This window comes from Triturus cristatus, chromosome 2_2 (genome assembly GCF_964204655.1).
Source record: "Triturus cristatus chromosome 2_2, aTriCri1.1, whole genome shotgun sequence".
Lineage (NCBI taxonomy): Eukaryota > Metazoa > Chordata > Amphibia > Caudata > Salamandridae > Triturus > Triturus cristatus.
This window is the reverse complement of record NC_140582.1, coordinates 373,362,758-373,381,059: the sequence shown is the minus strand read 5'-3', so window position 1 is coordinate 373,381,059 and position 18,302 is coordinate 373,362,758.

Below are 18,302 nucleotides of genomic sequence, written 5' to 3'. Positions count from 1 at the left end.
CACGCATCGCACTGGTCACAGCTGGGTCACACATTATTTGGATGATTTCTTTTTTGTGGGCTCTTCGGGCTCTTCGGAGTGCCGGCGTGCGCTGGAATCGTTTCAGGAGCTTATGGAGGAGTTGGGGGTGCCTTTAGCTCCGGAGAAAACAATGGGGCCGGATACTGTCATTTCATTCCTGGGCATTGAACTTGACTCAGTTGCGATGCAGGCTCGGTTGCCCGCGGATAAGAAATCCAAAATGTTGGTTTTGCTGGACGAGATGTTGGCTCGATCGAAGGTGACGGTGAAGGAAATACAGGTGTTGCTAGGCCATCTGAACTTTGCTTGTAGGGTGGTTCGGGCGGGGCGGACTTTCTGTCGGCGCCTGGGCCGGGCCTTAGCAGGCCGGCACTTGCCTCATCATCATGTGCGCCTGTCGGCAGGGGTGAAGGAGGATCTGCGGATGTGGTCCTTTTTCTTGCACTCATTTAACGGGGTGCCTTTGGCCAGGGACAAGGATGTACAGTGGGATGTGCAGCTTTTTTCAGATGCAGCGGGCAGTGAAGGTTTTGGCATTTACTGGCAGGGGCATTGGTGTGCAGAGCAGTGGCCTCAGGAGTGGAAGAATGGTGGGCGGAGCATTGCCTTTTTGGAACTTTTCCCACTTTTGGTGGCTTTGACCATTTGGGGCAAAGAGCTGGAACACAAGAGGGTGCTTTTCCGTGTGGACAACATGGCGGTGGTGCAAATAGTCAATAGACAATCGGCCAGGGATGAGCAGATCTTGAAATTAATGAGGGTGTTTGTACTCGGCTGTTTGCGCTATGACATTTCATTCAGGGCTTTGCACGTACCGGGCGTGGACAATGACATTGCGGATGCTTTGTCTCGTTCACAGTGGGGGAGATTCCATGGGCTGGCCAAAGAGGCGGACAGGACACCGACCCCGATGCCGGAGCACCTCTGGTCGGTCGGCAACGCAGGGTGTTTCAACTGGTGGTAGGTTCTTTGTCGGTTTCCACGCGTACGGCGTACACATTGGCATGGAAGGAATTTTTGGCGTCAGGTGCTAGTAGGAGGGCAGAGCCGGGGCGCAGTTCGGAGGATGTGATTCATTTTATCCTTGACCTCATTGAGAAGGGTCTGTCACGGGTCACTATAGCGGGGAAGCTGGCTGGGGTTGCTTTCATGGGTAAGCTTTTTTGGGGTTATGCCCCGTCTGCTGGGGAAATAGGTCGCAGGATGCTTGAGGGTTGGGCGAGAGAACGGGGCGGTACTGGGGTGTCCCGTTTGCAGATTTCCTGGCAGACGCTGGCTCGTTTGCTGGCTGTGTTGCCTGCAGTTTGCACTGATGATTTTGAAGTTGCATTGTTTTCTACCCTTATGGTTTTCATGTTTTTTGGAGCTTTCAGGGTTTCGGAGCTCCTGGGGACCAAGGTGAAGCGGGGTATTTGTTGGCAGGATGTTTTCCTATCGGACACAGGTGTACACGTTTGGTTGGCCACTTCCAAAACAGATCAGAAGGGGGTTGGAAAAGGGGTTTGGTTGGAAGCAGGATCCCCTAGTTGCACATGTCCGCTGCGCTTGGCCAGGCAGTGGAAGACGCTCTCAGGGGGGGAGGGGGGCCAGTTAGTTTTTCAACACATAGACGGGGCGCGCGTCTCTGACTATCAGCTGCGTATGGTCCTGCGTAAAGGGTTGCAGCAGTTGGGGTTGGATGGCGCTCAGTTTGGGACACATTCTTTCAGGATTGGGGCAGCGACTGAGGCGCATAACCGGGGTTGGTCGCAGGGCGATATAATGCGCTTGGGGCGTTGGTCCTCTTCTTGCTTTCACAAATATGTAAGGGAGGATCCTCCTTCGGCGCCTGCGTCTACTGCTTTGGTGTGAGTCTCATATTTGTTTTTCATTTCAGGTTCGGTGGCCGGGCCACACACGAGGGAGTTGACGGTGTGGATTGTGGGGCATTCCTTCGTCAAGTGGGCGCACGTTCAGGCGTGCAAAAGTTATTTTGGGGAGAGTTTGGGTTTCAATAGCAGCCTTTTTCGATTGGTATGGAAGGGAAAGGGGGGGATGCTTTGGAGGGAGCTGATCCCCTGTCTGAATAAAGCCATGGTGAAGGGTCAATGCCCGGATATTCTCTTAATTCACTTGGGGGAGAATGATCTTTGTAGTGTGAAAGGGGTGGTATTGTTGCGAGCCATGAAAAGAGACTTGGAGTTGTTGAAAGAGCATTGGTCGGGTTGTCATGTTCTCTGGACAGAATTGGTCCCGCGGAGGGTGTGGAGAGGGGCTTTGAAGCCCAGGGCGGTTGATAGGTCTCGGAGGAAAGTGAATTTGGAGATCTCCAGGTTTTGTCGAGATTTGGGCTTCGGGAGAGTCACCCACAAAGATATCCGCTTTGAGGCGGTAGAGTTTTTTCGGGGAGATGGGGTCCATTTGTCGAGGTTGGGCATGGATCTTTACTTGTTGGAGCTCAGGGAGGTCTTGTCCCGGTGTTTGAGTGGGCAGAATCAGGCTCGTTGTGTATAAAGCCTTTTTTGTTGGGGGGCAGAAAGAGGGGAGGGTAGTTGCACCGCCCCCCTCTTTCTGGGTGGCGGGGGTTATGGTGAATTCTGGTCAGTTTTACCGGAAGTTGGTGGAGTTATTGTGGTTGAGTTGGGGTTATCGACAGGGAAAGGTTAGTTTGGTAAGTTTAGTTCGGTTACACAGTTTGGGGGCCGATAGCTGAAAAGGGGCAGGCAGGGGAGTTTTGGTTAACAGAAGGTTTGGATTTAGAGATTGTTGGGGGGTTATACAGGAGTGTAATGTTTTATAATGTTTTATAATGTTTTTATATTGTTGTAATGTTGTAATGTACGGGCGGGGGCGGGCTCGAAGGTATTTAGGGGAGGGGGCGGTGGGCGGGGCTAGGCATGTTATATTTAGTGAGGCCTAGTTTTGGAAGGCGTTTCGGCCAAGGATTTTAATTTGTAATGTGCACCTGTTTCCAATAAAGCGGCCTTTTACACACAATAATCTTGTCAGTGGCCTGCTTCCCCCCTCCACCCCTCCCTCCCAAGGGGGGCTTGGGGGGGGAAGGCGACCGCAGGGAGTCCCCACCCCCGGGCAGTTTGGGAGGGGGCGTGTGGAGGGAGGGGTTTGCTGGCCCTGCGCGGCCGTTTTGAATTTGGGCTTGCTGGTAGGGGAAATGTAGCCCAAATGCAGCCCAATTAGAGCCCAAAAGTAACGGAATGTTGCGCAGGTATAAATACCTTAGGCGCCCGCCCCCGGCCACCATTTTAGGTTTGGTGACCTGGTGGCCGGGAGCTAGGATAGTGTCGTGTTTTTTGTTCCCACCCTTACCCCCCCTCAAAAAACACGTTTTTGGGTTTTTTGCCCCCCACTTTTTTCGTTTCGGGGCTGGGTTTTTCAGTGTAAGTTTTTTCCAGTTTTTTCCCTTTTGCGTAATTTTTCAGGCGTTTTGTGGGGACAGGTGTGCAAGGGGTTCTTTGCTATGTTTGTTCTTTGTCTCTTGGAGCAGGTGCTGTGCGGGGGTTATGGTGAATTCTGGTCAGTTTTACCGGAAGTTGGTGGAGTTATTGTGGTTGAGTTGGGGTTATCGACAGGGAAAGGTTAGTTTGGTAAGTTTAGTTCGGTTACACAGTTTGGGGGCCGATAGCTGAAAAGGGGCAGGCAGGGGAGTTTTGGTTAACAGAAGGTTTGGATTTAGAGATTGTTGGGGAGTTATACAGGAGTGTAATGTTTTATAATGTTTTATAATGTTTTTATATTGTTGTAATGTTGTAATGTACGGGCGGGGGCGGGCTCGAAGGTATTTAGGGGAGGGGGCGGTGGGCGGGGCTAGGCATGTTATATTTAGTGAGGCCTAGTTTTGGAAGGCGTTTCGGCCAAGGATTTTAATTTGTAATGTGCACCTGTTTCCAATAAAGCGGCCTTTTACACACAATAATCTTGTCAGTGGCCTGCTTCCCCCCTCCACCCCTCCCTCCCAAGGTGCTCACAGTTCTGTGACAGGATGCTATTGCTTCCCATTACTAAGGAGGAAGAAAGTCTGTTTAATTCTCAGGAAATCCCCGTTTCAATAGCAAGGCGCTTAAAACGAACACATAACTGTTCCCTTAAAAGCAGCAAAACTTTCCTCATACACCTGCTTTTTCTCCTGTGAACCCGGATGTATTTTTAGAAAGTGCCTCATTCTCCTGGGGAATTATTTCTGCCCTCTTTCATTAATTCCACGGACATGGTAGATTGAAGTCTCTCTAAACATTTTCGTTTGCAGCCACGTCTGTTTTGCTAGATATTCTGACATCATTAATTCTCTTCTTGCTTGATCAACAAATGTAAAGAGCGCTCTGCATGAAAAGCTAAGTCTATTATCCAACTGACAGGTGCGGGCTAAGAAAGATGCATCCGACTCCGAGGCTTCGAGCTATCCGGAATGACAAATGCATGTGGAGAAAAAGCCATCATCCCTACAGAAAAGAGTTCAGTTCGGCAGGCATCATCCTCAGCCAGCTCGGTCTTGTATCCATATCCTGGCATATAGCTCATCTGAGTGGCCTGTCACTCCTAAAAGCAATGACGTTTTGTAACTGACCAGTGACCGATATTATTATTTTTTTACCACTTTAGCAGTCTTTCGAGAATGCAGTTCCACGTGACTCGCACCCACAAATCACAAGCGAGTGACTAGCTCCTGAGTAAAATCCCGTGGCACTTTTCTCAATATTTCCCATAACCACAATTCATCGTGGTGAATTCTTCCAGTGGAAACTTCTTTCGCTTTTCGAACATGGTTGCTGAAACATCAAATTTGATATATAAATTATTTTTTTACGGCATTGAAGCCAGCCCTCTGCTATTTATGTATGTGGGTGGTTATAGCGTAACAGTCGACAAATCATTCACATCTGCCCAAAAGGTCCATCCACCCCCAGATTATGCAAACCAAGCCGTATGTCGCACCGGGTGGTGAAGGGATGGCGTGCAGGTACACCGGCTTACAAGTGAGAATTTGAGAGTTCCCTTCCAAATGAGGAATTAACAGAGGGAAAATTAGTAACTCTGTCCTGATTCGCACAGGTATTTCCTCAGGGTACTCTGGCATTTCATTTTCTCCCGGAGGCTTCGGAGTTCCCTTGGACCTCTTCATTTGGCAGGACATTGACATGCAGTCTTTCTGCTGTTTGTAGGACTTGCCACATTATGTAAAAACATTCATGCCCTTGAATCTCCATGGCACAATTTTAATTTAGGGTATTCAACTGTTATGGCACCATATGACAAAACAGAAATCAACCAGTCATGAATCGCCCACTTGTGGGCATCTTAAATTAATTTAAATCGAACCCTCAACACTAGACATGAGCATAACAACAAAGAACAATCAAAAGGACACACAGTGGACATTATACTAATATGCATATGGTGCACAACACCAGAAGAAATTCATTAATAAAATAACTAATTTTCGACACGAGAACAAACCATGAAATGACTGGAGAATCGCTAATAATAATTTCCACTTTTGCTCACTTGAGGACATGAATGTCAAAGAAAGGTGATAATTGTAAGAAATGGGGTTATTAGTTGGAAGAAGTGGAAACCCTGCTCAAATAATAACCACAAACCTTGTCAGGGTGGACCCACAAGAATCACTAAATTAACGAGTGCCTCACACTCTGGTAGACTGGCAGAGAAGCAGTCAATGTGTAAAATATTTATGCAGCGATCAAGCAGTAATAAAGTGAAAATCTAACACAAGAAAAATCTCAAACCAATGTTGTAAAATAGTGAAAGTTGTTAATAAATAAAATGACATCAAAACTAAAACATTTCAGTCAGCAGAACCAGAGATATTACGTTTTAAAGTTTTAGGTGAAAATAGTGCCAAGGAGCCCAAAGCAACACTCATTGCTATCTTGTCACTCTAGGTTGGGGGGAAGTTACAAATTCAGGTCATCTGCGAAGGAGCATGGGCAGGATAAAGGGACTTGGGGGCATATTATCAAGCACGGCGTTAAAATTATCACCGCTTTAGCGGCAGAAAACTGCCACTAAAGCGGCGATAATGGGCTTGACAATATGCTGCAGAGAATTCCCATAGAAGCCCATGTTGACACCAGAACATGTGCTTCTATGGGAATTCTCAAGGGCATATTATCAAGCCCATTATCGCCGCTTTAGCGGCAGTTTTCTGCCTCTAAAGCGGCGATAATTTTAACACAGTTTCTTGATAACATGCCCCCAGGTTAGTCCCACTGAAGAGTTACCTTCTCAAGTCTGGTGCAAAGAGAGCTGTTCCTGTTGGTATGAGTCACAAGGAAGAGTTCTTCAGCACAAGGAATAGGTTGAGCTTCGTGGACGCCATTGTCATAGTACCAAGAACAGGTTGGTGCTGGAGCTTCGTGTTAGTTGATCATCTGGGATGATCACTGTCTGCGCAAATTGGAGCACTCATCCTGCCAGTCGTAATGGACAGCTGTAGTTGAGACGAAGAGCATGTCTTGCTGAAGCTTTACGTTGATGGCCATCCTAGGTGTTAAATTCTCAGCTAAAGAGGTCACTTTGTGCTCATAAAGAGCCCAAAACCTCTTTAACATCACCTTTTCTTCAACAAGAGTTCTCAATGATGCCAGCTAAGAGTTCAGGACCTGTGCACAGTGTGTGGACTACATATTGTAGATCTGAGGTAACGTTCATAGGATGTGAACCAGCAGACTGTAAACCCTAAAACCACAAAACCCCCATATGTGTCTGTAACAAATATGGTGTGCATGTCAACAGATAATCAACATCAGAAAATATGCTACTACATAGTATTTTTTATTTCATTTATCTGATTAATTTTGTTTCACCTGGCATCCTTGGCATGGGTCCACTGTCTTTGTGCCTCTATCTCCTATATTTTCGATGGTATGCTGGACTTCGTTTTTGCTGGTGTGTGTACTCTGGGCACTTTACCACTTCTGATCAGTGTCAAAGTGCAAGTGCTCCCTGTGTTAATTGTGATTCTGATTGGTTCTCCCTAATTGGCATATTGGATTTACTGGAAAGTCCCTAGTAGAGTGCACTGTGGGTGCCCAGAATCTGTAAATCAAATGCTACTTGTGGGCGTGCAGCACTTGTTGTGCCACCCACATAAGTAGCCCTGTAATCTTGTCTCTTACCTACCATTCCAGTGTCTAAGAGTGCCGTTTTAAACTGCTATGCAAGTGCACCCACTTGACGGGTCCCACCTTTCTTTTTACTACATGTAAGGCACCTCTACGATAGGCCTACAATAGCCCCATAGGCAGGGTGCAGTATATGTGAAAGGTAGGATATGTACCAGTGTGTTTTACATGCCCTGATAGTGAAATACTGGCAATTTCGTTTTTCACTATTAAAATGACTAGCTCTCCCATAGTCTATCTTTGGAGATGCCCTGTAACCTCATACAAGCATAACTTTCAATTTGGAAGACCTAGAGATTTAAAGTTTGGGCTCTCTGAACTCAGAATTTAAAAACACATATCTTAATAAAGGTGGTTTTTAAAATGTGTGTTTGAAAATGTCACTTATAGAAAGTGGGCATTTTCTTGTTTTACCACCCTGTGCCTCTGCCTGCCTGTGGAATCGGTGTCTGGTTAAAGACTGACAGTTGGGCTCTTTTGTCATTCACTTTAGACAGTCACACAAAGGAAGCTGTGATGTTCCCTGCATATCCTCATTGTCCATTAGCAGGCTGACGACCCTTCCTGAGCTAGAGTGGGGGGAGGAGTTGTCACCGACGCATGAAAAGGGCGGTGAATGGCCTCTCACAATACTGTCTCCACCCGCTGTATTGTGTCTGGAGGCAATACAGGGCAAGGCAGGATCTGTACACTACAAAGACTATCCTTTTAAGTATGCCTACGTCAAAGGCCAAAAGGGGTATACATATTGGACCTAAAACCCCAGACATTTAAAACACTTTTGGATCAAGAGGAGACTCTGCCAAGAGGAAGAGCTGGAGTGATGTCAGGAGCAGTACTGCCCATTTGCTGTGTTGCTTTGCCAGGTTGGCTTGCAGTGGCTGCTTCTGCCTTGGAGAGGACAAAGACTGGACTTTTCTGTTTTATATCCAGCTTGAGAAGATTCTCCAAGGGCTTGTGTGTGCTTGCTTCCTGTTAAGAAGTCTCAGGGCCATCAAATACTTCACCTGCAGCCTCCCTGAACTCTACTGATGGGAGTTCTGACCTGCTAAGTGGTTCCAATTCCAGATCTGATCCTTTGGAGGTGGTATGCTGCTTCCAGACTTAAAAATCCACTCATTGCCCTTCAAGTGCTGTTTTTCTGACCGCAAGCTTGCTGTGCGGTTGAAAACCAATGCATCGCTGTGGCTGAAAATTTGACGCAGCACTTGTTCAGGGCTCGAAGACCACCACAGCCCGAGTCCAGAACACCGTGTCTCTGACGTTTGAGGCCCTGCTCCGACTCCAACACAGGCCCTGCTGTGCAGCTGGAAACATAAATGCATCCCCAGTCCGCAGCTGGAAGAATTGATGCAGCGCCTGTTTCGCCATTGCCGAATCGACCCCAGCGCATCCCGATTTCCAAGCATCGCACCTGTGCGCCAAGTTTCCATTGTCTTGCCCCACAGACCGGAACCTCTTATGACTTCGACACATCGCTTCTCCCTACAGTAAGGAATTGACACAACACTTCTGCGTGCAGCAGAACTGATGCCTCGCTTCCCCTGGGACTCCAAAATCGACACGTCGCTGTGTTTTCTGACACTTCTCCCCTTTGCGGCTGTTTTTTTTCTAGGATTTTGATGCATCAAAGGTACTTTGTGCAAAAATCACCGCATCCATAGAATCCTATGGACAGAATTGCTTAAATATTTAAAAAGTGATATCTTGAGTTCTGGATGTTGGATTTTTGTCATTTGGTCTTGTTTGGTTGAGATAAAGATTGATATATCCTCTGGTGTGGTGTCCATTTGTATTGTTTTCACTGTTTTACTGTGTGTATTATATACAAATGCTTTACACATTGCCTCTGAGATAGGCCAGACGGCTCATGCCGAGCTAGCAAGGGGGTGAGCAGGGGTTATCTTGGGTGTGTAACTCCCTTACCCTGACTAGAAGGAAGGGTCCCTACTTGGACAGGGTGCAAACGACTGTCAACCAGAGACCCTAATTTCAAACACATTTCATGATATTACCGTAGTTAAACATGTTTGAATTTTCACCATATTTGGTATAAGCAATAGCAAACATCACTAAAACAGTGAAAATTCAGTGAAAGTTCTTCTTCTAACATTAAACCAGAATGCCGAGCAACAGCTGAATACTAAAGAGCAATACAGTGAAAATAAAGCCCTAAGAGCATCTGAATTCTTCTCAGGTCACTCAAGCCAGACCCCAGTAGACTTAAAGGTACTGCATTTCAAAACATGAGTGGAGATATTGGTGGAAGCTGCTGCTCTCCTGTAGTGCATCACTCAGCAAAATGTGCACATTTCGCAGTAGCCCATGAATGGCTAATGCAGAGTGACTTCAGGCCTGCATCACGCTCTTCAATTTGGCAGCATGCTGAAACATTTTCTTTTGTTTAATTTCTTTTTTCAAAGCACCAGCTTCTCTGTGTTAATTTCAAGTGGGGGTATCTGATTTTCAGAGGTACCCCTGCACAGCAAACTATAGACTGCACTGGAGTGGAAAAGTCTGCATGGTCAGGCAGGCTCATTGTCACCCTTCACATCCCTCCCTGGTGGATCTGGGTTCCTATTCCCTATCCTGACTGCCTCTCTCTTTCCACATTTAAATCCTCATTGTCAGAAGACAGGGAGGGGTGCTCAACCTACATTCTTGAACCAGGGGAGCTCCCTTCACACAGGGACATTCCTCACATCCCTAGCTGCTTGTTGGGTAGTGAAGACACTGCTGTGCCTGCCGTCACCTCTAAAGGGGGAAAAGGTAAAATGTAACACAATGGTGATCTGATTTTAAAGGCCTCACATTCAATCCTCTTGGCCACTAAATTTGCGTTGTTTTCATGATGGCCACCAAAATACTTTCTAGAACCCCGGGCACTCCTGTTTCCTGTTGCTAAACATCAGTGTGCTGTAAGAGCCTTAACGTGTCCTTTTGACCAGCTCTTGTTAGCTTGCTGGCCTGGGTTTATTTTTCAGAAACATCTTCTGGCCCTCAAGGAAGACTACTCACCTGGCCTAAACCCTTCAAGCAACCTTGCCCCATTGCCACTTGCAGGGTGCCTTTATGTCAAACTGGAGTCTGGGGTGCCTTCTCAAAGGGCATGCATAGACAGAACCAATTGTCAGACATTTAATTGGCCCCCTTCTTACATGGTCCTCAGCAAGTAATGTGGCTAGCACTGAAAACAGAGTCCAACACAAATCCAGGAAATACAGGCCTTGTGTGCTTCAACACTAGTCAAGGATCCACTCATGCTGTTTGTCTGCCCTTCTTCTTCATTAATTTCTCTCTTCTAAGAATTGTTTCCCTTGTTCAGGTGTTTAAAAATGTCAGGGGGGAAGGCAGGGTAACTAATACTTAGTAAAGTAACAGAAAAGGTAAATGCTAGGCTGCTCAGAAGAAATAGTGGTCACACAACTGCAGATGACATGATATATCTGCAAGAATAGAGAAGAGGAGAGACAGAGAGGAGTCAAGTAAGAGTTCAGGTTAATAGAGTTCATCAAAGTAACAGATGTATAAGAGGTGTCTTGGTAGCTTAGGGAAAGCCTTTTTGATTTATTACAGTATACTGCTGTTTACAACAGACATGCAGCAAAGTCATAGTTTGTGCCTGCCTGTGCATGTCTCTACAACTTGTCCCCTTTCTTTTTGGAGATTGAACAGAAAGTTTCACTCTCTGTATTTGCATCCAATATCAGCTTGTATCTTGCACTTATATTTAAATAAAAATGCATTATCGCACTTTTTCGAAGGTAATGGATGTATCAATAAAGCAATTGTACGCTTGCTTCTTTCATGCTTTTAGTGAAAAAAGTCTCATAAAATATTGTGATATTATTGGTAGGTAGGAGCTCGTATGTAATCTCATTTCATGGATATATGATTTTAAATAAAATACAAAATTATAATGACAAGTCTTTTTCACTAAGGCAATGCACTTTCATAAATATGAAACTGCCACAAATGTGGTGTAAGTTCCATATTATAAAATTTAGGAGTCAGGCAGGTTTGAGGGTGTTCATGCAAGGGCCTACAGCTAAAGGTTGGTGAGAACTAATAAACACTTACATTTGTTTCTATTGCATACAATTTCCAGGTAGTTTCCCACTTTGGAAATTTAAGAAAATGTATTCCTTTAGAGTTAAGAGTAGGTTCTTTTCTAGAGATGGAATGGGGAAGAAACATCATTACAATTATAAGCATTTTAGAGAAAATGTTTTCAACAAGAGGAAATTAGTTTAGATTAGTCAAACATAAAAATGTGCATTTGTGTTGATTTCCATATGCAAATTTAAACACCTGGGGCTGTATTACACAAAGTCCCCCCAGGTCGCAATGGGCATTTGTGCCCGCTTTGTGCGCCCCTGAGGCACTTTGGTATTACAGAAGGGGCCACAGACCCTTGTGCAGCCACCTCTGTAGTACAGAAAGTGCTGGCACACATATAGCGCCCACGCTAACGCACATATAGTGCCTGCGCTAGTGCATATAGCACCTGCGCTAGCGCTATCATCAGAGGGCGTTCCCAAATTTGCATGGCGGGATGGCCCCATGCAAATGAGAGAATCTATTTGCAAAGGTAAAGAAGCTGTAAGGAGGTGCTGACAGTGCTCTACCTAAAAGGCAGCCCTCTGGAGGGGGTGAAGGCAGTCCTATGGACCCCCTAGACATCCCCTTCTTGCAGGTATGTGCAACTACTCAATACAACTGCCTGCAAGGGCTTCTCTCATCCCTCTTAACAATGCTGGTGGTTTGCCATCTGGACAGTGAAACACGGAGCGGCTGCTTCAAAACTGCTCAGTATTTCACTTGAATCTGCTGCTCCCAGGGAAGCACAAGTTGGCAGCTGGCCTAGGAGCAGCATATTCAATCAAATACGGTGCACTCTCCACAGCATTGTATAATACGGACCCTGGTTGCACATGTGAGGATTCCTGAAAACTTTGGAGGAGATTTACAAAAAAGTTGCGCAACATAGCGCAGCCCCCCGAGAGGCTGTGCTGCGTTGCGTGACAGGGAGGGAGCAGGGGAGGGCCTTATCTTCAAAGATATGGCTCTCTCTCCTCCCCTTTCCCTTGTGCCGGCGCTGATTTCAGCAGCCGTGCCCCATGCACACACCGTAGCGCTGTAGGGCTAGGGTGTGTGCATGAGTGTAGCATAGGTTTTGTACAGGAAGTGTACCCTTCCTGTACAAAATACTATGCTAAACATGAGGGAAAGCTTTTCCCACTTTGTATGCGTGCTGCACATTGCAGCACACATGCAAATTCAGAAATGGAAGGAGAAATGAAAGCATTTCTCCTTCCTTGCGATTAGTTGAAAGGGGCACAGTTTTCTCATGCTAACCCTATCTACTGCTTTTAGTAAATTTGGTTTAGCGTGAGAAACCTTGGGTGGTTGCATGGGAAATACCATGCACCACCCTTGGCATGCCCCCATGGCGCAAAGTAACGCGAAGCAGTGCAATGCGCTGCTTCACATTACTTTTACGTTTATTTAGGAAAAAAAGATTTAGTGCCGTTTTGCGTCACTTTTGTGACTTAGTAAATCTCCCCCTTTGACTGTTGTCCAGGTGTAATACTGGAATTCAGCAAAACTTTCATAAAAGTCAGACTGTGTCTCTAGACACAGGAGTAATCCTATTAGCACACGTTTGCTACTTTTCTCCTTACCTTTGAAATGTAAAAACTCACAGAAACTTCATTACATTCCCATCAATTCTATCTACTTAAGTGATAAGCACATCATAGAACAACAGTACATAGACAAAATGTCACACATACCCTACACATATCACTCTAAACTCATAGTCAGTAAAATAAATCACAAAACAATAATTCTAAAGCCCGGGCAACGGACGTTGCAAATTGCAGATATGTGTAAACAAGTGGTAATGTCTACATGCAGCATACAAGAACAGATTATGCAATACAATGACTAAGATGTGGCCATCTAGACATCTAGTGCCATATTTATTAGGATTGTGGAGCTGGATAGCACAGCAAGCCACCCTGCTGCACTGCCCTGTGTCACAGGGAAAGGGCAGGAATGCACCATTTTGATCAAATACTGAGCATTCCTTTCCTTTTCCCTTGCACTGGTGCATTTTGGCAGCCTAGCGCCAATGCAGGCACCCTTGGACCATGGTGCAAGGGTGCCTGCGATGTAGGCAGGATTGTTTTTGTACAAGAAGGGGCACCTTCCTGCACAAAAACAATCCTGAGAGGAGTTTTCCTCTTTCTATGTGTGCTGCAGATTTCTGCACATATAAAAAGAGGAAGTAACAAGGAGTAATGACGATATTGCGACCCTTGACCCTGGGAGCGAACCTTGACCCTGGTTTCAGGTAGGCCGCTCCCCACGCCGCACAGCACCACCTGTGTGTCCGTGCCTTTCTGCCCGCTGCTGCCGCTGCTGTAAGTTCGCCGCCCCTCCTTGCTTCAGCCTTTGTATTTGTGCCTGCTCCTGTAATATTGTTAGTTGCATTTTTGTTCAGTTGTTTTTGCCTTATTTGCCTTATTTTCTGTTTTTCACTGTTACTGCTATCCCCCTTTTGCCTTCTGTACCCCTGCCCGCTCGTTTCCCGCCGCTGCTTCCCCTGCGGCCCCACCCCCCCTGCTCGCCTATTCGCCACCCAGCTCCTGCCTCCCAGCTGCTCCTCCCTCCCACCTCCCCTTATATGGCGGCCGCTGCGCGGTGAGGAGAGCGACCCTTGACCCTGGTTTCAGGTAGGCCGCTCCCCTCGCCGCACAGTACCACCTGTGTGTCTGTGCCTTTCTGCCCGCTGCTGCTGTAAGTTCGCCGCCCCTCTTTGCTTCAGCCTTTGTAATTTTTGCCTGCTCCTGAAAATTGTTAGTTGCATTTCTGTTTAGTTGTTTTTGCCTTCTTTGCCGAATTTCTGTTTTTCACTGTTATTGCTGTCCCCATTTTGCCTTCTGTACCCTGCCCGCTCGTTTCCCGCCTCTGCTTCCCCTGCAGCCCCACCCCCATGCTCGCCCATTCGCCGCCCCGCTCCCGCCCCCCAGCTGCTCCTTCCTCCCACCTCCCCTTATATGGCAGCCGCTGCACGGTCGTGCCGCTGGCGCCAAAGCAAGCCCGTCTGCTCCCGTCCGTGCCTGGACCACTCCCAGTGCCAAACCCCTGGCCCCCTTGACCGCCACGGCGCCCGTCTCCGCTATGATGCCAGCACCCTCCACGCACTCAACACCGGACGAACACACACCTGCTTCCTGGCAGCCCCGAAACGCACACAAGGACCCTTCTCCTGCTGGAACTGCAGCTTCACCAGCATCCGATCCACCAATTCACCCACCGAGAAAGGACACAACCACCTCAGATGCATCTTACTCAACACCCGCTCTGCCCGCAAACACGCTGTCGAACTTTGGGACCTACTTGACTCCACCTCCCCTGACGTCACCGTCCTGACATCGCCATAGGCATCCCTGACAGCTACAAGATCACCAGCAGGGATCGCACCAATGGAACAGGAGGAGGAATCGCCATCGTCCACAGGAACACTCTCAGAGTCTCGACCAGCACCGACGACACCCGCACTTCCAGATCCACACTGATCCCAACACCACCCTCAGAGGAACCCTCGTGTACAGACCCCCTTGACCCCGGCCACAGTTCAGCGACTCCATCGCCGACTTCGTCAGTACGCATGCCCTCGCCTCCGCAGACTACATCCTCCTCGGGGACCTGAACTTCCACCTCGAGAACAACAACGACACCGACACCGACACCAACTCCACCACCCTGATTGAAAACCTTGCCAACCTCGGACTCAGACAGCTCTAAACCACAGTCACCCACTAAACACCATCCTCGCCTGAAGCCCACCTGATGACCCCACTGACCCCGACACCACCGCCCGCAACCTCAGACAGTGGATCGACGACTGCACCAACACTCTCGCCCCGATCAAGAAACCCTCCAACAGACACACCAACAAGAAAGCCAGCTGGTTCACCCCGGACCTCTAGGCCGCCAAGCAAACCTGCCGATAAACTAGAGAAGAAATGACACCGCAAACAGACACCAGACAGCCACACAGCCCACATGAACGCCATCCACAGACACCACCACCTCAACAGATCCGCCAAAAGGACCTTCTTCAAAGACCGCCTAGACAACAACGCACACAACAGCAAAGAGCTCTTCAACATCATGAAGGAACTCTCCAACCCCAGCTCCAACACCAACGACATCCCACCTTCGCAAGACCTGTGCGACTCCCTTGCCACCTTCTTCCATCGCAAGATCGCAGACGTCCATGACAGCTTCAACACTCTGACCGCCCCGACTGCCAACGAGACCTCTGACCTCACGGCCGCCATCCACACCGATCCCCTGCTCACCTGGATGAACATAAATGACGAGGACACCATCAAAATCATGAACGCCATCAACTCCGGCTCTCCGTCAGACCCATGCCCACACTACATCTTCAACAAAGCCAGCGCCACCATCGCACCCCATCTCTGCAAGGCCGTCAACATCTCCTTCGAGACCGCGACCTTCCTGAAGAGCTGGAAGCACGCTGAGATCAACGCCAAGGCTGATCCAAAGGATCCAAAGGACCTCAAGAACTTCCGACCCATCTCCCTGCTCCTGTTCCCGGCGAAGGTCATCGAGAAGACCGTCAACAGACAACTGACACGCTACCTCGAGGAGAACAGCATTCTGGACCCGTCCCAGTCCAGGTTCCGCAGCAACCACAGCACCAAAACTGCCCTCATCGTCGCCACCGACATCAGGGCCCTACTGGACAATGGTGAAACCGCAGCCCTCATCCTTCTGGACCTGTCAGCCGCCTTCAACACTGTCTGCCACCGCACCCTACACACATGCTTCCACAATGCAGGGATCCGAGACAAGGCACTGGAATGGCCCCTCTTCTTCCTCTCCAGCAGAACCCAGAGCATCCTCCTCCCCCCTTTCCGGTCCGAAGCCACCGAAATCATCTGCGGCATACCCCAAGGTTCATCCCTCAGCCCGACATTGTTCAACATCTACATGGCGCCGCTCGCTCAGGTGGCCTAACTACACGACCACAACATCATCTTCTACACCGACAACACCCAGCTGATCCTCTCCTTCACCAAGGGCCCCCTCACCACCAAAACCAACCTCCACGAAGGAATGAAAGCCATCGCCGAGTGGATGAAGAACAGCCGTCTGAAGCTGAACTCGGACAAGACGGAAGTCCTCATCCTCGGCTCCACTCTCTCAGCGAGGGACAACTCCTGGTGGCCGACCACACTGGGAGCAGCACCAACACCCACCTAGGGTTCATCCTCGATTCAACACTCGCCATCACCAAGCAAGTCAACGCCTTCTCATCCTCCTGCTTCAACACCCTTTGCATGCTTCGAAAGATCTACAGGTGGATCCCCACCGAAACAAGAAGAACGGTCACCCATGCCCTTGTCAGCAGCAGGCTAGACTACGTAAACGCCCTCTACACAGGAACATCGGCCAAACTCCTGAGACGACTACAATGCATACAGAACACCTCTGCACGTTTGATTCTCGAAATCCCTCACCACAGCCACATCACACCACACCTGAGAGACCTTCACTGGCTTCCCATCAACAAGAGGATCACCTTCAAGCTCCTCACCCTTGCACACAAAGCACTCCACAACACCTGACCGGCATACCTCAACAGACGACTCACCTTCTACACCCCGAAACGCCAGCTCGGCTCTGCCGACCTCGCACTCGCCACCGTCCCCCGCATCTGAAGAATAACCACAGGTGGCAGATCATTCTCCCACCTCGCCGCCAAGACCTGGAACACTCTCTCCATCCTTCTACGGCAGACCCAGGACCTACTAACCTTCAGGAGGCCACTCAAGACTTGGCTATTCGAGCAGGAGCAGCACCCCCCCCAGCACCTTGAGACCCTCACGGGTGAGTAGTGCGCTTTACAAATGTTCTGATTGATTGATTGATATTACTCTTTGTTGCGCCTCTCCTGGGAGGTGTATCTTTTTAGCACATTCCTAGGTTTGAAAGGTCTGTTAAGTCTAGGAATGCGTCAAAATCCATGGGAGTTGCATAAGAATCACCATGCAATGCCAATGGAATGCCTACCCAGCACACAGTAACACAACACAGGGATTTGTGCTGTGTTGCGCTACTCTAGATTTTTGGAGCTACTCAACGTTTAAGGTTTGCATCGCTCTTGCACCATGTTGCATGGTGCAAGAGTGATGCAAACCGGGTCATAAATATGGCCCCTAACATGACACTACGCTGACCTTCCGCAATTAACCCCAGTGATCTACCATCCAGCGTACAGTAGACACAACAGGACATATTTACAAGCTTCTATTGCCACCATAACATCACTTTTAGTGACGTTGTTTTGGCCATAGGGGCTTCACCTTATTTACGAGGCAGTATTAAGCCACCTAACATGGCTTAGTGCTGCCTTGTAAATAAGGCACCCTTTCATGCTACATTTAGCGTGAAAGGAGAGGGCAATGGGTGTTGCGGTGAGTGTTCCACCAAAACACCCATTGATTTTGACGCCATCCCCTAATTACAAGGGTGGCATAAATAGGAGGCAGCGCCAAAATTAAGACCAGGGAAAACCTGTTCTTCAATAGGCGAAACGAGGTGAAATGCTTTATTCCTCCTCGTTTTTGCTCTTTCCATGTGTGCTGCCTTGGCAGCACACATAGAAGCAGCAAATTGCCTATGATTGTTTATGTGCAGGAAGGTGACCCTTCCTGCACATAAACAGTAATAAAAAAAAAGGTTTTGCAATTTTTATGTGTGCTGCAGCACACATAGATGTTTTAAAACACCATGAATGATTGCTTATGTGCAGGAAGGGAGACATTCCTGCACATAAACAATCATTTCCCCTAACGCAGACACCCTTGTACTATGATGCAAGGGTGCCTGCGTTGACGCTTATCAGCTGAACTCATCACCAGCACTAGGGGAAACGCTGTGGTGCGCATTCTTGTGAATACTGCACATCCCTACGTTTTCAGAAAGGAGAAGCATGATGTTAACAATGTTCGTTAACGCCATTCTTCTCCAATCTTGTTGCAAATATGCCCCAGCATTCTTTTAAGGAGGGGAGGGAATACAATACTCATATCAAGT